At 36.5% G+C, this 20413-nt stretch overlaps 1 pseudogene; it reads left to right on the top strand.

Moving 5' to 3' along the window:
- The first annotated feature begins 12395 nt into the window (after positions 1 to 12395).
- On the top strand, positions 12396 to 13150 carry LOC110259188 (mitochondrial import inner membrane translocase subunit Tim17-A pseudogene; annotated as a pseudogene).
- Positions 13151 to 20413: the final 7263 nt, after the last annotated feature.

The raw sequence follows: 20413 nt of genomic DNA, 5'->3' as shown, positions 1-20413 counted from the left end.
GTGAAGCTGCCAAGAAAGCAATAATATTAATTTTAGGGAAAGATAATTCCAGGCTGAGAGCACCACCTCTTTAAAATTTTTTAAAGTGAAAAGGGATGTGACACATTCAAGAATCTGAGAAAATATCCATGGAGTTCAGATTATGAGGAGTGAGGGGAACAGACATGATATGAACTAAGGAGAAGCAGGTTGTAGGGGTATCATAAGCCATGTTAAATGTTTCCCATTTAAAGAAATTAAACAACTACAACAAAACCCAAAAAAGTGCATAGGAAAAAATTGGAAAAGCTCAATTTTACAGGCAGTAGAATTGCTATGTAAATGATCATCCAAAAGGAAGGTTTGTTTTATTTTTTGTTTTGTTTTGTTTTATGCTCCTGTGGCATGCAGAAGTTCCTGGGCCAGGGATTGAATCTATGCCACAGCAGTAATGAGAGCCACTGAGTGACAACACCAGATCCTTAACTACTGAGCCACCAGGGAACTCCAGAAGCTCTTTTTGAAATGTGAACAACATGTAAGTCATACTGTAATTTTAAACCCAAAGCAGGTCCTCTTTCTTCTTTATAATAGAGAACTTTTGTGTATTTGCTAAATTTAACAGATTAAAAATTAGTATATTTATGCCCTTATGTCTTAATACTCTAGTGAAATAATAGAAAAACAACACTTGAAAAGGAGATTGATATGAATATAAACTTATTTTAGTATTTATTCTAATGAACAATCTTAAAATTTTTTATGATAAAAGCATTGAAGATTTTTGCTAAAGACTAAATACTGTTACCTTTGGCTTTTTATGCTATTCAGTATAGACTCCTTCTCCAGCTTTATAAAGAATGGTATTAAGGTCTACTAAATGGAATAGGAAAATTAGTTTTATGTCAATATTAGGGTTATTTGTAGCTTTACAGTTATTTTCTTTGTGACTATTGTTGGTGGAACTGTGTAGCTTGGAGAGAAAATAACATACACTGATGGAATGTAGATTTGATTAATCTTACTTTAAAATTGCAGGATTCATGACCAGTCATCTCACTTTCACAGCTATATTGATACCAGCAAATGCATAAGCCTAAGCTCAAAAATAACCCAGTTGGCTCCTGGATGAGATAAACAATATCAAATTCAAATACTGGCTCAAAGAGACTCTACTTCTTAATGGGCAGGGCTGTAAAGTCACCTTACAAGGAACAATGCATGGAGCCATTTTCATGCACTGCAGTGCCTGCCTCCCAGGACCTGCCATGTAACACTTATCAAGAGTGTTTAAACACTGTTTGTTGGTGATCCCGCCAGCAGCATATGCAAGTCCCAGTTACTCTATGTCTTCAATAGTGCTCAATATTTTCCTATTCAGGCTCCCCCACTGTAGTGTTTGTGTGGTGGTAGTAAGTTGAGGGGAATGAGATTTTTCTGAAGGGACTTGCCACAAAACATTACAATATCCTGTGTAAGGAGTTCCTTGCTGGCTCAGTGGGTTAAGGATCTGGCCTTGTCACTGATGTGGTATGGATTCAACCCCTGACCTGGGAGCTTCCAGATGCCATGGGGCACAGCCAAATTAAAAAAAAAAAAAAAAAAAAAAAAAAGGAAGAAAGTCATCCCTCTAAACAACAGTATATCTAAATGTTAAGGTATGACAACATCAAATACATGACATTCTTCCTCTTACCCATTCATTGTTGCCTGAGGAGTCCTTGACCACTTTTGTAAAACTACTTTAGAAAATAATGTGGCCAAGTCTAGTTAACTTCATGTCGTGTATAAACAAGGACCCTTCAATTCCACTCTTATGAATAGATGCTACAGAAATGCATGCTTATGAGTACTAGGTTATATAAAAAATAATGTTCTCTGTAACACTATGGTATCCCCATACTGAAAGCAATGCAAATACTGACCAGCAGTGTGAGAGATCAGTGAACTTGTTCTCTTTTCACAATGGAAGATGACATAAAGATAAAATGAGTTCACTACAACTTCTGACACATAGAAGATGAACCATAATATATGTTAGGGGGGTAACTGAAATACAAAAGAATACAGAAGGTATGATTCTATTTGTATAAAGTTCAAAGGAGATAAAACAAACAAGGAAATAATTAGTACAAAATTCAATTCAATTCTCTATAGCCTTGAGGGAGAAGTCTGTGATTAACTGAAAAAACATGAGGCAAAGAGGTGGACAGGGGACTTTGAGAAGGTTGGGAATATTTTATTTCTTGACCTAAATAGGGTTAACTAAGTTTTGATTAATAGTAATTGATGAAACTTCATGTTTATGTCATATGACTTTTAGGTAGGTATTTATATCTTTCATTAAAATTGTAAAAAATAGAGTACATAGAAAGCAGAAGATAAAATGGTAGAAACAAAGTCAACTCCAAATATATTAGTAACTCAAATTAATGGATTTACATTTTCTGCCTTTAAAAAATCAGCTATTTAGTTTTTCTTCAAAATACACTTCAGTACAAAAACATGAAACTTTGAAATTATAATGATGGACAAATATAAAAATTATAAATTCTAATACGAAGAAGTTGGAAAATATATTTACATCATATTTGAAAATAGATTTTCAAAATGTGGGAAGTAACATAATGTCTTTTCTATCAAAGGAAATCTTAGTGACTCCATTAGCTAACACAGATGGTCTCCCCAGTTACTAGGTAAATATAGGGTGAGCTATGTGTGACAACTAGTGCTGACAAGTCCTCTTACTTGGTGATCAATTATTGTTTATTTTGAAAACATGTATACAATAGGTTGTGTCCGCTTGGCTTATAAAAGCGTCAGGTGTTTTTTTGTTTGTTTGTTTTTGCAACTTTGTATGTTCTGGTGATGCATATTACATTTACTTTAATACATAATATTCAATAATGAAAACTGTCTTCTTTCTCTTCTAACTTCTTGGAGGGTTTTTCTGAGTGAAAAGGAGATTTTGATTTTAATTATATTTTCCCAATTATTTCTAAAATGTCAAAAATTGGTAAAGGTAGAGAAAACTTGAACAAGGTAAGTAATAATTTAATTTGATGGAGTTCCAGTCATGGCTCAGTGGTTAATGAATCTGACTGGGAACCATGAGCTTCCCTGGCCTCCCTCAGTGGGTTAAGGATCCTGCATTACTGTGAGCTGGTGTAGGTAGCAGATGCAGCTAGGATCTGGCATTGCTTTGGCTGTGGCGTAGGCTGGCAGCTATAGCTCCGATTAGACTCCTAGCCTGGGAACTTCCATTTGCCACAGGTGCGGCCCTAGAATAGACAAAAAGACAAAAAAAATCTTTAATTTGATAGATACACATAAATAAATACACTCAGTGTCAGAGAAAGCACATTTTCCTCTAAACAAAACAATTTTGCTCCCAAAATACCTTCAGAAATAAAAAGAAACAACTACCATGCAAATTAAGTTCCCTGGTTAAATGGAATGAACTAAGAGATGAATACTAAAAAGTAACTGGATTAAAAGGCCTACAAATTTCATTTTATGATACACACTATAAACACCAAGTGAAAGGAAAAATTACAACAAAAAGCACAGAGCTGAATTTTAATTAAAACAGTTTCTATAAAAGCACAATTTTCAAAGAAAGTTATTTTTAAAGGACAATGTAGGAGTTGCCGTGGTGGTGCAGTGGCTAATGAATCCGACTAGGAACTATGAGGTTGTGGGTTTGATCCCTGGCCTTGCTCAGTGGGTTAAGGATCCCATGTTGCCCTGAGCTGTGGCGTAGGCCAGTGGCTACAGCTCCAATTAAACCCCTAGCATGGGAACCTCCATAAGCCACAGGAGTGGCCCTAGAAAAGGCAAAAAGACAAAAAAAAAAAAAAGGACAATGTATAGTTTGTGGGAGTAAATGAAGTAAACCACCTGAGAAAAAGCACAGATTGTTTCTTCAGAGCTTGTTGTAGCAATGAGGTCAGCTGCTGTCACCCACATTTTGGCAGAAACCCAAACACAGGAGAGGAGCAGACAGCTTTATGGTGACTCTGTAATCTTTGCCTACTGGCAAACTGAATCCAAGAGAAAACAAGAGTAATCTATCATGATGGCATGAAGTTTATGACAGAAATGCAAGTCAGTTAGCCATCAGATAGTATGCAAATAAAATCAGATGTTAAAACAATATAACTCAGGTGACTGTAGAAAGAGTTATTGGAAAAAAAAATCTCTCATAAACAATATAAGCTATTCAACAACCAGAGACAGTAGGGAATTTCCTACTGTAAATTTCCAGGGAATATTTTGCTTTTAATGTTAGATCACTAATAACTTTCCTTTAATATCAATGATAAGGCAAAGTTGTGTACACTCCCTATATAATATTGGATTGGAGATACAAGAATTGAAAGTATATTAAAAAAAATTCATGTATAGAATACATAGTATAAAAACAAATTGAATACACAAAGATGTTTAGAAAAGTAAATGGATAGATTTATATTAAGAGCAATATATAGAAGTAATTACTTATCTATACACTGACCACAAATATTTAAAGACATGAGTTTTTTAAAAGACACCTAAGTACAATTACCATATGATACAAAATCAATAATATAACTTACCTAGGGATGAATGTAACAATAGGTATGTAACCCGGGAATAATGATGAACAGTGAATTAAAATAATTCTTTGGTGGAGGAGAGAGCGAGTGTTTCCTGATATAAGAAAAATAAGATCTGAACCTTTAGGTCAATTTGGGGAGGACTAATATTTTCATTATACTGAGTTTTCCTTTGAGCATCATTTGATTTATTATGTTTTCTTAATGCTGCAAGAGAAATTGTACAATTTTCTCCATAAAAATCGTACATATCTTTTGTTACATTAATTCCTAGGTAAATTATATTATTGATTTTGTATTGTGTATCAATTGTACTTGTATCAACTATAATAGGTGTCTTTTATTTATGTGTTATCTGATGGCTAACTGACTTGCATGTCTGTCATAAACTTCATGCCATCATGATAGATTATTCTTGTTTTCTCTTGGATTCAGTTTGCCAGTAGGCAAAGATTATAGAGTCACTATAAAGCTGTCTGCTCCTCTCCTGTGTTTGTCATTCTTCCCAAATGTATTGAATATTTACAAATTATCCCGGAATTTACCTTTAAAACATATTTCATAATTTTTTTTTCTTTTAGCTGAAGTGAAAGAAGTTATTGTGAAGTCTTTCTCTTCTTGAGACTTTGAACTAGAACTAATCTTTAATTTAGGGGGCAAATATAAATATGAGTGGTGCTATTTCTGAAGAAATAGAATCCATTCCAAACTATTTTTCTTTCATAGGAAGCTTTCCATTGGTCACACTATATAAAACAAGAATTTAAGAAAAGAATTTACCTCCAGTAATGTAACTGCTACAAATTTTTGATAGTGTAATATGATACTAAATATATAGAAATGCCCAAAACAAAATCTTTAGAGTCCTGAATCAAAAGCAGGTGAAACATTTAAAGGTTTTTTTTTTTTAATTGTTACACCTCCTTCCTTGTTACATAAAAATTGCTTGTATTTGGTAATGTCAATTAACACTTTATGCTAACCTTCTGGGTATTTTTTTTTTTTTTTTGGTTTAAGTTTGAAGTTATCTTTTAATTCAGAAACTCACTTTGTTTTCAATATTTTCCCTGAGTTAATTAATGCATTAGTAAATTGTTTTTAGTTTGGAAATAGGAACTTGGAAAAGGGCTTTGTTTACAATTTCTCTGAATAAATCCATGGCTGAGTAAAAGGTCTGAACCTACTCTACACCAGACCTGTTTTTATAAACTCTAGTAGTCTAGTGTCAGAGACTACACACTATCAGAATCTGAATTCCTTCTCATCATGTATGTAAATGGAATTCACTTATTTTTTGTATTTTTCCTTTGATTTATTGTTGCATTTTAGCCTTGGTGACTTTCTTCAAATAGAAAACTGAAAAAACATAAATAAACACATGGAGGTAAAAACAAGGGTCGCTCCTGTACCAGAAGCAGAGGAGGGACCCCAGTACCCAAGGACATGGATTTCTCTTGCGTCTATCCTTCCATAGAGGGGATATGTGAAATGCCACTTTGGGTCACAATCTGAAAATATTAATCCAGGTGAAAATTATTTTTTTTAACTTGAAAGAGTGTCTATGTATATTATATAATTATGGTATATATCAAAATGTGTAAGTCAGTGTTTTTTTTCACCCAAACGTGTGTTTAGGTCTAAGGAAAGGATGGACATGGACAAGTGCACCAAATGCTATTTCCAGCAGTCAGTTTTCAGTGACTAATTACCAAAGAGCAAAGTATGCCATTTCCAACATCAGACATTTGGACCCCACATTTGCTGACTTGCCCAGATTTCTGTGGAGCGCAGGTTTTCAATCATCTCAAAGATGTTTCTCTGGTTAAATCACCCAGCTAATTTCTCAGGGCCCATGAGAGTATAAATATACTTAATATTTAAGGAAAACAAGAAAACAAGATATAACTCAATAAAACAAGAAAGTCTTCCAGAAGCTATGTCCTCTTTCTAACATGGCTGGACTTGTGTCCATTCCATTTTCCTCTTGAGGGAACAACCCTAAAAGACAAATAAAACTTTACTTAAAGGAAATGTTCCAAGGTGACCACAAAGCTTCCTTTTACTTCAATGCAGGCCTAAAAGCAAACGCAATAATCACAATAACGTTTTACCTAAGTTACACTGGCAAGTGGAAGTCGGTGTGGTTCTCTTGACTACCTCAAGTTTAGAGTAAGGGTTAGTATTAGGTTGTGAGTTACAGCGGTGAGTTTCCTCACAGCAGCAATACACTGCCCTGCACCCTTAAAACTGGCCTTGACATCCTGTCTTTGCCTAATGGTATGTGAGCAGAATTAAACTGTTCCTTCTGGGTGGAAGTTTCTAAAGCCTGTTCATGCATCCTCTCCTTTTCCTCTTCAAAGTTACCAGCAATGTTCAGAGAGCTGGTGAGTCCTAAATAAGAAAACAAACAAACAAAGCAATAATAACAACAACAAAAAACAACACAGGGGAATTGTGAAGAACCTGAACATGAGTGAAGAACAAGCTTTTTTTGATATGTCACTGAGATTTAAGAGTCATTAAGAAAGCATATATTAGCTTATCCAAAATGGTACAGGATATGATAGTATCATTTTCTTTCTTTCTTTTTTTTAATGGCTGCACCTGCAGCCTATGAAAGTTCCCAGGCAAGGGGTCGAATCAGAGCTGCAGCTGCTGGCCCACACCACAGCCACAGCAACATAGGATCTGAGCTACTTCTGGGAGGATACATGCTGGTGCTTGTGGAGAAGCTGGATCTTAACCCGATGAGTGAGGACAGGGATGGAACCTGTATCCTCACAGACACTATGTCAGATTCTTAATCTGGTGAGCCACAAGGGAAGCTCCAATAGTATCATCTTGTTTCATGAACAAAGAAATATCAGCTATAAATCCTGGGCCAAGAAAATTTTATTGACCAGCAGAGGAGACTGCCTCCTTTAATCTGATGGTTTTCAGTCTTGATTGGCAAAGCTCCGGAGTTCTCCAGGGGCTAAACAGGAGAGCAGTGAGTGGGAAAAGTGGACCTTAAGTCCATTTCGACCACTTCAGTCCCACTTTATCAGTCACTCTAACTGCCCTTCAGAGGCTGAGATTTGATGCTGGAGTTGAATTAATGGAACCTGGCTCCCCTCAATTTATTAAAATATACTCTGTCTAAAAGAATGCTATGTGAACAGAAGGAAAATAGTAACCAGATTATCTTTTAAAACCTAAGACTCAAGGGGATAAATAGGTTTTATTATGTCTTCAACTACATCTATTAAGACAGTCTTACTCACCAGATGTGGTTACCTCTGGTCCTAAGGGATAATTATTACCGTGATGCATCTATAAATTTTTTTTGTGCTTTTCATAAGCATTTTTCTGCTGGGAGTGTCTGTCCTGAGTAAGAAAAATGAATGTTATACTCTCCTTGAGAGTTACATTCTTTTTTATACATTAGTGATTTGTCATTTTGCATTTCCCTTTTTATATTAGTGATTTGTCATTTGGTCAGTAGGTGAGTCTCTTGTGAATTTGGCTAATGTGAGCCATGTCCACTAAGGTCACACTTCTTCAGGCACACACCATTATTACAAATGGATTATGGAATTTAGAAGCATATCTGAGTTTGCAGCCTGAAGCTCTGTCTGAGCAGGAAGCTGGGACACTTACTCAACAGGGATCATCCCTCCCACAGGGATCTGTACCCTTAACATTAGGCAGTCTGGCTCATTCTTTACTCATTAACATTTTTTTTCTGCTTTTATCACAGTAAAAGAGAAATTGAGAAGCTTGCTATCTCTGTTCTCAGTCAAATATTAATTTCATCAGGAGAGTATGGACTTGGAGAATATATGCTTTCTTTCCAGAGTACTAAGTCACACTGCAGGAGAGATTTATGGTATCTTTGTGAACTGAACAACTACTGGTACTTCTAAATGTTTCTAACCTTTCAAGAAGGCAAAGTTAGCATCAGGAATACTAACTGTAGCAAGAAGCAAGTAGTTGCCTTATTCAAACATTTCAAGCTTTTTAGGACTTTTTATTTTATTTTATGTTTTATATAATGATTTTTATTTTTTGATTATAGCTGGTTTACAGTGTTCTATCAATTTTCTACTCAGCCATAAAAAAGAACAAAATAGTGCTATTTGCAGCAACATGAATGGAATTAGAAACTCTCATACTGAGGGAAGTAAGTCAGGACTTTTTATTAAAATTAATACTTAAAATACTAAAAGGGAGGTTGTGATTTTCTCCAGTGCTACACCTAAATAAACCATATTTTTACCACTTAATAATTCAGAACAAGAAAATAAGCCATAAAAGAAGATAAGTAAGTACAGGCACAAATTCTGAGATGGGAATTTTTCACAGCAAAATTCCAGCCTTGAAGGAATTGTGTAAAAATTCCTGACTACTGTTTCTCTATTTCAGTTGAGTTTTTGAAAGAGTAGTTGAAATCAGAAACTAAATACCTCTGGCCTAAAAACTGCAACCAAATCCTAAATTCAGCTTCTCCTAGATAAAAATACAGACATCATTTGAATGGCTTTGGAGAAGGCCAGCTGAACAAGTGTCAGTTCAAGTCCATAAAACAAAACACAACAAGACAAAAACATAAGCATCCCAATTTTTTTTTGCAATAATCCTTTACTATCATTCATTTAAACTGAATTTGAGACTAAGGAATTTCTCACAGCAATATTTAGGAAGGAAAAAAACCCTTTGGTAAATTTGAACTAAAATAAATTTGGGGTTTATTGCTGTGTTTTATTATCCAACTAGATTTTTCTTTTTCTATAAAACTCCAATGTTAAAAGGACCTTTGACATGATACTGTTTTAATTAAATATTTCGCCAGCAGACCTTGTCTGATTAATTGCTCTCAGTCATGCCAGACTGTTAGATGAATAGCATTGGATTTTCTCTAAAAAATCAAGACAACAAACAATAATGAAATAATTTGTCCAGGCCTTTCCTGGACTTATGACTTTTTAATGCTTTCAGTTCCACTTTTTCTAATTCTCTGATACATGATGAATAAGAGTTTTAATTAGTCCAGACAGTCAGTTGGAATGCTCTAGTCAAGTTCTCCAAATGTATTTCTTTTAAGATTTTAGTTATTCCCTATAATTTTGTCTATGATCTTTTATCAGTAGATCCATTTCATTTTTAATGTGTCATAATCAAATGAGTTGAAATACCTGCCACAAAATTAGAACACACACACACATTTACAGCTCTGACATATCCTGCATAGAAGGTAGTTCTTTAAAAATATAGAAAACCAAAAAAAAAAAAAAAAAAAAAGATAGAAAACAATAATATATTTAAGTCTTTTTTTTTAAACCTGGAAATTATTTCATTTTTTTCTCCATTGTTTTGAACTCATGTATATCTCTGTTTTAAGTCATTTGGGTTTTTGTATTTGACTCTTGGAATCAGATTTAGTCAGAAAGGTGAATTCTTCTCTTCTGGTTGAAGGATAGGATTAACCCTACATACAAAAAAATGGCATTTTTTTTTTGTCTTTTTTCTATTTCTTGGGCCGCTCCAGCGGCATATGCAGGTTCCCAGGCTAGGGGTCCAATCGGAGCTGTATATGCCAGAGCCACAGCAATACGGGATCCGAACCACGTCCGCAACCTACACCACAGCTCACGGCAATGCCAGATCGTTAACCCACTGAGCAAGGGCAGGGACCGAACCCGCAAGCTCACGGTTCCTAGTTGGATTCATTAACCACTGTGCCACGATGGGAACTCCAAAAAAAATGGCATTTTTTAATAGTACTCTTCTAGATATGCAATAGAAAAATAACTAGCTCATCACACAACTGTCTGATGAGAGTTGCAGTCTGTAATACAATGCACTATGTTCCTCTATGTTCAAAAGAAAATAAGAATGATTGCACTTTCAAGTCTCTGAGGAGAGTGACAGGGGGGATTCTTTGTTATTAATGTTCTGCAACATGGCCATTTACCTTAAAGGAGAATTTTTTTTTTTTTGGGGGGGGATAGAAACAGTAAAAATGCAATTCTGAAGAATGACTATTTTATCCAAAAGTTGCTCAGGAATCTATTTATTAGATGAGCCCAGGGGTGCATTAAAAAAGTATAGTCCTCTTAATACAGGAAAAATAAAATAAAAAACTCCTAAGCATGTAAAAAATATGTTTCCTTGATGTATAGGGACATTCTGGTTCTACCAGGTTATGTTTTGTAGCTTTTATGCTTAGACTTAGTTACCCACATTTCACTAGTGTAAATTAACAGAACTGGCCACAGATGTTCCCCTGGTTCTTTTATAAATGTTGGTGCAACTTCTGATTCCGGAATCTCTTGTTGAGAAGAATTACAGATGTGGAGATCATCACGCACTTGGGTGGCAGCAGAGAGAGAAGATAAATGCTTCCATCTTAAATATTTCAAAATCTTTATGTATGATATCTACAAAAATATATATTTGTAGCCTTAGATATTGGGTCCCAATATAAATTTTAGCGGATTAAAATTTTGAAAGATTTTACAATATTTCAAGCTTGGAGCTTTTATAGCTTTTCAGTGAAACTTTTTAGAACCTTGGGAAGAAGAGATTCATGTTTAACACGAATGTGAAATATGTATGTTTGGTATAGTCCAATATAAAATACAAACTATCCTTTTTAAAAGATTTATTTATTTTTTTACATTTTACACACAGCCAGTATTCCTAAAGTTTTTACTCTTGCAAGCATGAAATGGTTAAAAGGGTGTTTTGAACAGTATCATTTCGGCAATATTAAAATGGACATTGAGGCTTTCCTATTTGCAAGGCTGTTTACTTGGACTGGCCTTGACCTAGGGCAATCAGCTTGCACACAAATATTGGATATGTTGGTGACCCAAGATGAGGAAGGATTACATAAATATTCAGTGATGTAAGCCAGAAAGACGAATATTGCATGATTACACATACATGAGGTAGCTAAAATAGACAAATTGATAGAATTAAATGGTGGGGTGAAGTTCCCACTGTGGTACAGTAGGTTAAGGACCCGCTGTTTCTGTAGCTATGATGTAGGTCACAGCCGCAGCTCAGGTTCGATCCCTAGCCCAAGACCTTCCATATGGCATGGACATGGCTAAAAAAAAAAAAAAAAAAAAAAGTGTGGAACAGTGGGGGCTAAAGGGCCGGCAGGGGGCATGGGTGGGGGGATGTAGAGATACTAAGTGAAATGTACCAAGTTTCAGTTAAGCAAAATGAATATATTTATAGATCTGCTGCTGTACAATATTGTAATGATCGTCACGACTACTGTACAATACTTTGTTAATATAGTACATCTCATGTTGTTTTAACCACATTAAAATAAAATAACATTAAAAAATAAAATTTCCCAAGCAAAATATAATATGAAATGTTAGTGAATGAGATCATAATACAATTATTTATATTTCATAAAGCACATCACAAAATTAATAGAGAACATCTAAGAAGATATTTACAATGTTTAAAACTGAAACGATTAAAATCTAGACTATAAAAAGACTTCTGCTAATCAACAAGAGGACAAGTCAAGAGAAAAATAGGTGAATAATATAAATAGGCAATTTATAAACAGAAACCCTTAAATAACATTTAAGTTAGCTTTCAGACATGCAAATTAAAATTTAAAATACATACTATACATACAATACATACTAGACGGGCAAAAATTAGAAAGTAAACCACTGAATTGGTGGGTAATAGGAACAAGGGACCCTAATACGTTGCTGGCTGGAAGGGGAATAGAAAAGAGCTGTTCTGGAGATCAGTCTAGACCACTTAATCAAGTTAAGTATAGACACGTTTAATACAGAAAATTAGCCGTTTACCCCGCATCGCGGCGCCGTGAAGTCAAGATGGAGGAATACTCGCGAGCCCTGCCCCGGGGAATTGTGGCTGACTGTGGTGGGGTCTTCACCATGGGAACCATTGGTGGTGGTATCTTTCAAGCCATCAAAGGTTTCCGCAGTTCTCCAGTGGGAGTAAACCACAGACTACGAGGGAGTTTGACAGCTATTAAAACCAGGGCTCCGCAGTTGGGAAGTAGCTTTGCAGTTTGGGGAGGCATGTTTTCCACGATCGACTGCGGCATGGCCAGGTGCGCGGGAAGGAGGACCCCTGGAACTCCATCACGCCGGTGCCTTGACAGGAGCCATCCTGGCAGCAGGAAACAGACCGGTGGCCATGGTCGGCTCAGCCGCGATGGGTGGCATCCTCCTGGCCTTAATCGAAGGAGCTGGCATTTGTTGTCAAGATTTGCCTCTGCACAGTTTCCCAATGGTTCCCGGTTTGCTGAAGACCCCTCCCAGCTGCCTTTAGCCCAGTTACCGGCCTCGCCTTTTGGAGACTATCGGCAGTATCAGTAGGACTTCTTCCCCAGAACGTGCCGTGGTTCAAGGAGGGATGTCAGAAGATCAAATTCAATCGGTTTTGAAAACCGTAGGTGGGACCACTGGGCCGATGGGCTCTGAAGAGACATTTAGCAACTTTTTCTATTTAAAGGAACATGGGGAGGGGGGGTCTTAGAAGCTAGTACATTTATTTATTCACACTTGGATTGCGTCTGTGAGCAAAATAAATGTCTAAAATCCTTGAAAGAAAATGGAGGAAGTGCTTAGAAGATGAAGGAGGAAAGAGCGCTGGAGCGGGGCCGCCTTTCCCCGGGGGATCCTCTGCCTGGTTTTTTCTCAGTCACACAATAAAATATGTCCAGACATCACTCATTCTTCTAAAAAAAAATACAGAAAATTAGGGATATATATATTCATTCCCATGCTTGCCTTCTTTTAGTTTGCATAACAATATATCATTATATATATAATCCTGCTATGTGTTTCCATATGTATTTTATGTTTCATGCCTATTATGAATAGGATTTATGTCCATTATTCTTTCTGACTTGTTACATATACCATATACAGAAAAAAATTTATCTTTAAAAATATTATTAATCAAATGTATAATTCTTTTATTAATCCTAAGAATTTTCATGTGATTTTCCTGGATTGGAAGGTAAATAAGCATTTCTTCTGTAGGAAAAAATAATCCGTGTTCTTATTTTCAATATTCTAAGATTATTTTCATTATAACTGAATTGTTTTGAAATGTCAGGGGTATTTTTTTTTTTTTTTTTTTTTTTTTTTTTTTTTGTCTTTTGTCCTTTCAGGGCCGCACCCACAGCATATGGCGATTCCCAGGCTAGGGGTTGAATTGGGACTACAGCTGATGGCCTACACCACAGCCACAGCAACATGGGATCCATGCTATGTCTGCAACCTCCACCACAGCTCACAGCAATGTCGGATCCTTAACCCACTGAGCAAAGCGAGGGATCGAACCCACAACCTCATGGTTCCTGGTTGGATTTGTTTCTGCTGTGCCACATGGGAACACCAGCATACATTTATTATTTCACCTTTTCTGGGGGTCAGAAGTCCAAGTATGGAGTGGCTGGATCTGTTCAAGATCTCATGATGGCTGAAATCAAGATGTTGGCTGGAGATGTGGTTCTTAGCTGGGATGCAGGGTCTTCTAAACTAATTGGTCCATGGCAGAATTCATTTGCATCCTGCTGCAGAATCAAGGTTCCCAATTTCCTGTTGCTGTTGTTCAGTGACAATCTCAGCAACTGGAGGCTGTCTGCAGTTCCTTGGCCCATGGCCCTGACAGTTGAAAACATGAAAGTTTGCTTTCTTCTAGATACTCTAGAGCATGTTTCTCTGATTTCCAGTTCTGTGACCATTTGAAGAAAATCTTCTGTGTTTAAAGGATTCACATGACTAGGTCTGGCCTATCTGGACAATCTCCCCATTTTATCAACTAATTGTGGACCTTATTTACATCTGCAAAATCCCTTTACAGCATAACTGAGATAAAATATTAACTGGACATCTAGCAGAAAGAGTGTGAACATACAGGGCTAGGGTTTCAGGGGTGCCCCCTAGGATTCTGCTGATGATGAAAGCCATGTAGGATATCCTATCGACGAAGTGACAGTTCTGTCGTGGATGAGATGGTCCTTTTATTATTCCTGTAGGGAATTTTATATATTTTTATCTTTGTAAGAAATCATGATGGGGTACTTTTCAAGATTAATATGTCATATGTGTTCTGTAAGACATACTTACCCATTCTTTCCCCTACTTATTATTAGTGTTATTAATATGTATCCCCTATTTACAGGGGTCTTTATGAGATTTCTTCTCTTTAAAGTTTTCCTTACCTTACTCTTAAAAAAAAATTGAGTCACTATATCCAGCTCATAATTAAGACGAGGTAAATTAAACTCTACCTGAGGATGGGTTGGGGAGGAAGGGTTGTATCTACCTGTATCACCTGTAATTCTTCTCCAAGGAAGATTTGTCCTTTGCTTCTGTTTACTAATTTATATCAACATGGATTCATGAATATTTATTTTATTCTTTGTGTTATCACCCAATATTTGTACATTTGTTTTTTTGCTCAAATTTTTCCAGTTTTGGCCATTAGGAGCTCTTTCAGGCTGGGTTCTGGGCAGAACTGGCCTCCCAGGCATGAGAACTCTGTAGACATAACTGAGTCCACACGTTGGGCACCATCTTGAAATGGTTAATAAATTTATCTTTACATTTGCGTTTTTTACTGGATATCTGATGGGACAGTGTCATGTGCTGGAGGCTTGAGACGTATTGTTCATGCTTTATTCACACATGCTTTGGATCCTTGGACATGCTCTGACTTCCTCCTTCCCCTGGGAGCTCTGAGATAACTGACACCTGGCTCACTGGTGACCTCTGTCCCTTTGGAGTAAGAAGGACTACATTCTGCCATCAGTCTCTGCCCTGAATTAAGACAGGGAAAGTGGAACATGTGCACAGGTGCCCTGGAGTATCTCTTGGGCATGGCAATAGCCATTCCCATCTGAGCTGGTAGCATCTGCATATCTGCTTGGCTGTGATCCTGAGACTGTATCTTGGCAGGGCCATCTCTCGCTTTGAGCCCACCCCCAATGCAGCCAACTCGTCTGTCCTGGAGCAGAGGTGAAAAAAACCCTGGGGTTTGTCTCTGTTGTGGGTCAGGACAGTGGACTCATGGAAAAGGGAGATGACTGGCTCAACTGTCCCAGCATCCACTCCCAACTGGGATGCAACAGGTGCATCTGAGCCTGGAAGCTGGCAGGATGGGATACTTCAGCTCTCAGGCATCATCTACATCCTCAGTCAAGGGGTCAAAAGACTCTTGGAAGACTGTGAAAGTCTTACATGGATATCTGCTTCCCTAGATTGAACTCTTTCAGGCAAGTTCCACATCTGGCTTTGTTACTAGATGTCTGAAACTCTCCGTGATATAATTGACTATATTGTACTAATCATTAAAAATAGCCAAAGGTAATTTTTATAAAATTATACATATATATGATCTACTTTATGGACTTTACATATACAAACTTATTTTATATTTCTAAAATATTATTATTATTTTTGTTGTTGTTGTTTTTTGTCTTATTGCCATTTCTTGGGCTGCTCCTGTGGCATATGGAGATTCCGAGGCTAGGGGTCCAATCTGAGCTGTAGCCACTGGCCTATGCCAGAGCCACAGCAACGCGGGATCCAAGCTGTGTCTGCAACCTACACCACCGCTCATGGCAATGCCAGATCCTTAACCCACTGAGCAAGGCCTGGGATCGAACCCACAACCTCATGGTTCCTAGTCGGTTTCATTAACCACTGAGCCATAATGGGAACTCCTTATATTATTTTCTAAGCAATGAGCACATGAGGCACAGAGAGATGAGTAGATGACTTGGGTCCTTAATTCTACCTGTAATTTTTAACCACTATGTTGGCTTCTTATTATAAAACATACAAGTGGTAACTAGAGAATGAGTATTTTAAGTGACTTCTCTTCTATTAAATATACCTGTGGTTTTTTTCATATTTGAAAGAATATTTTGCTTTCATGGAAGAAAATAACACCAGTAATGCACAAAACTCTCTTATTAAATTGAATAAATATTCTCTGTTTTAAAGAGTTATATAGCTTAGACTTAAGAAATTTCTATACTTGGAAACTAATCTCATGCTACATATGGGAACTTTTTTTTAAGACACAGTCATAGATATTGGTAATGAACTGCTGTTTCTAAAGTTATGGCCCATCTACAAAAATGATTTTTGGATTAAATTGTCAATTCAGTTTATTATATATCCTTTTATTTAAACTCTATTTAAAGAATATGCTCTTAAAAATTACCTTTTCATGTAATACTCCCAAAGTTCCAAATTAAAAGATTTCTTTTTTCCAAAAGGAAGTTTCCATCCTAGCTTGAAAGCTTGTGCTGAGGGGATGATACAGTAAGTAGAGTCATTAATTATATAAGCGTATGAAAAATAATTAGGTCATATGGGAAAAATTAACCAGTTGCTAAATATTAGAATTAAATGATTATCACTATCACTTCACTGATATTTGCAGGATGACATAAATCCATGCATTTTTTTTTTTTTTTTTTTTTTTTTTTTTGCTTTTTAGGGGCACACTTATGGCATTTGGCAGTTCCCAGGCTAAGGGTTGAATTGGAGCTACAGTTCCCAGCCTAAGCCACAGCTGCAGCAATGCAGGATCTGAGCTACAAATGTGACCTACACCGCAGCTCACAGCAACACCAGATACTTAACCCAATGAGTGAGGCCAGGGATCAACCCACAACCTCATGGATCCTAGCCGGGTTCAATAACTGCTGAGCCACAAAGGGAACTCCTCAATGCATAAATTATCTTCATTTACATATCTTCACATGTATCTTAAACCTGTACACATCAAACATTTAAGTATCCAAATAGTCCCTAAAAGTTTAGTCGTCATGGATCCTTTAATTAGACACATAGGTATATATTATAGATTATACATTCTTGTGAAAAGCCATTAAATGTGGCTGACCCTTGAAGAATATGTGGTTAGGAGCTCCAGCTGTCATGAAGCTGAAAATTCATATGTAACTTACAGTTAACCACTGGTATCCACAGTTCCTCAGTATTCTCTATTCTTCATCTGTGGTTCTGCATTGGCGGATTCAACAAACTGCAAATCAAATAGTATTTGTGGTATTTTCTAATGAAAAAGATCCATGTATAAGTGGACCCATGAAGTTCAAGTCATGGTGTTCAAGGGTAAACAGTATAAATATATACAAATATTTTATAAATCTTAGAAGCCCTTAGTAATCGATGCTATTCTAAATAGTATCACATGTATTTTTTTAATATTACACATATAGATATTCATCATTTATTGAAGAAGCATTTAAGTACCTACTATGAACTTAGATGTGCTTCATACCCTTAAGGAATTAAGGAATTAACATATTGGTGGGAGAAGATTGTTAGGTGGTTGCACAAGGTCGGATTGTCATAGGAACCATACAGTTGAACTCTCACAACATAATTGTGTATCCATTATTATTTTCAGCTTATAAATTAAATTCTAATAAGTTAAGTAACTTGTTCAAGATCACGTATGTCAATGCAATTTTAACAACTTTTTCCTCGGTCTTCCTACCACTTAGATGGTCTCCTAACCTCACTTGCTAACTCCATTTTCCACACTACAGTCAGAATGATATTGCTAAAATTATGTATCTATGTATATATAGATATTCTCTCCTCTCCTTTTAAAAACACAAGTGCTGCCAATTTTTTTTCAGGATTATATTCAATTTCCTCAATTTGTTTTATAAAAGTATGGTTTATCCCTATGCAAGTTCAGGGTAAGCTCTCCAGCTAATACCAATCAATTTGACCCAAATACTTGTTTGAGAAGTAGAGATGTACCTGGGAATTTTCCATCTGTGACATAGCATTTGGAAGACTTTAATTATTGGTTGAGAATAGTAACTATTCTCAACCAATAACTCAAAATAGCACTATTTTGAGGGTAACAGAAAGTGTCTAGGAACCCATTTCCTCTTTTAAGGGATTTATGCATGTCCTTGGAGACGGGAGGACTGCTTAACATGGTGGTAAAGGGCGTGGCTGAGTATATTAAACATTCAGCAGCTAGTGGGTGATCTGCTTTAAACTTGAAGCCAACTCTTAGGACAATCCAGGTAGCTTCTCAGATTCAGGCAGTTCAGGATTTGTCAGGGATAGGGGAGTCCGTGTGGGAGCTGACCTAGCTCTCAGGTACTAATGATGGACTGACAGAGGAGGTAAGGACTGGGCATCTCATAACAGACTCTCCTTTTCTCTCCACAAAGTCCTCAGCCTCCTATCCCACAATTCTGAATCTAGGGTCCCTTTCCTTTGTTGTTTCCACTCAGTATTTTTCTCTTTCCAGCCCGGAGCATGGGTAATGTGTGAAAAAAAAGATTTGCTGTTGCAAATACTGTTTGTTTCCTTGTTTTTTCAAATCAATCATCTGGACGAATAAGTGTGTTCTGTTCTTAAGTTACAAGTTTCAAGAATTCGCTCCCATTTCTCTCTCCTTTTCCTCTGCTGCTGCTTCTCCTCCCTCACTCCTTCTCCTCTCCTTACACTTCCCTCAGTGATTTCTCTTTAGACATATACACATTCTACTAGGAGAAGTAAATACAGGGTACAGAATGCTTAGGTAAATAACGGGTCAAGTAGTAACTGAGATTTACTCTCAATACTTAGGTTTAAAGTGGTGTTAGTTTGACACACTGATCCCTGTCATGCTCATCTCTAGACCCCCTTTAACATATTCCTGAAAACATAACCAAAGGGAAAATAGGCACCTATATAAGAAAATAAGACTAGCATTGATTGTCCTGAATTTGGAACTTGAGTCCACTATCATAGTATTAAGATTGTGGGACTACGAATAAACATTTTTGCTCGTGTATAGTTCAGCCTTATGAATTTATCAGTCTGACTACCCACAAAGTTCATGGGACAGTTTAGCTGTTCTGATCTCATAGCTTTGGGATACAAGGGCCTTATCAAAGAACATTGTAGGTAATTTTCCCTCCCTCCATATTCCCACATATTGGTTATTGATTCTTGAGAAGAGGACAAAGCTGTTCCCTTTCTGCCTCACCAGTAGGCAAATTTCTTTCTATAATTCAGAGGTTCCAATATACTCCATGGATAAACATTATGGGCAGGGGTTACATAGGTTTTAAAAAGTAGAAGGCAGTTGTGTGTAGCAGAGATTGAAGCAGTCCATGTAGGGCTGTGAATTTCTTACAAAGCATCTGGCCAAAAAAATGTTAAAACAGCTTTTGTTGTCCCAGAATTGTGATTTCCAAAAATATTTTTACTGTGGGGCCTCTTTGAATCACCAAAAGAATACTTCCAATTATTCAAAAGAAGACAGAAGTCCAGATTTTATTTGCAATTCTATAATTCATCTGAGGCATAAACAAAGCATTTCTGTGAGCCAAGATTAACCGTGGGCCATTAATTGTTATGTCAATAAAAACATGCTGATGCTTATATATAAATTATAGAACAAAAGGAAAAAATGTATTTGATTATGCAGACATTTCAAAATAGCATATTACTTCACTATTTCTTTCACAGATCAAAATCTGTACCCCACTCGTCATTTCTATAATATCAGTTGCCTTAGTTCTTGCTAAGTGAGAAAAAGTATTCTCTTTTCAAAGACCTGTTTCTCTATATATGATCAAAATCTGTCTACTTTTCCCCCTGTAGAATGTTATAGATGAGAGGAAATACACTTGATAAAATACATTTAATCAACCACCTAAATTAGCATAAGGACATCAAATCTCTTCTTTCTTGATAAACAACATCATCTCTGTGCCCTCCCTTGATTTCAGAAACTGGATCCTTTGTCACACATTTTGAAGAATGCTCTTTACTAATTCCAAGTTT

Source organism: Sus scrofa, chromosome 3, assembly GCF_054392235.1.
Source record: "Sus scrofa isolate SSC_HxYL_T2T_F1_AM1 chromosome 3, Sscrofa_HxYL_maternal_Yorkshire_Landrace_v2.0, whole genome shotgun sequence".
NCBI lineage: Eukaryota > Metazoa > Chordata > Mammalia > Artiodactyla > Suidae > Sus > Sus scrofa.
This window is presented reverse-complemented; position numbering and strand designations above follow the sequence as displayed.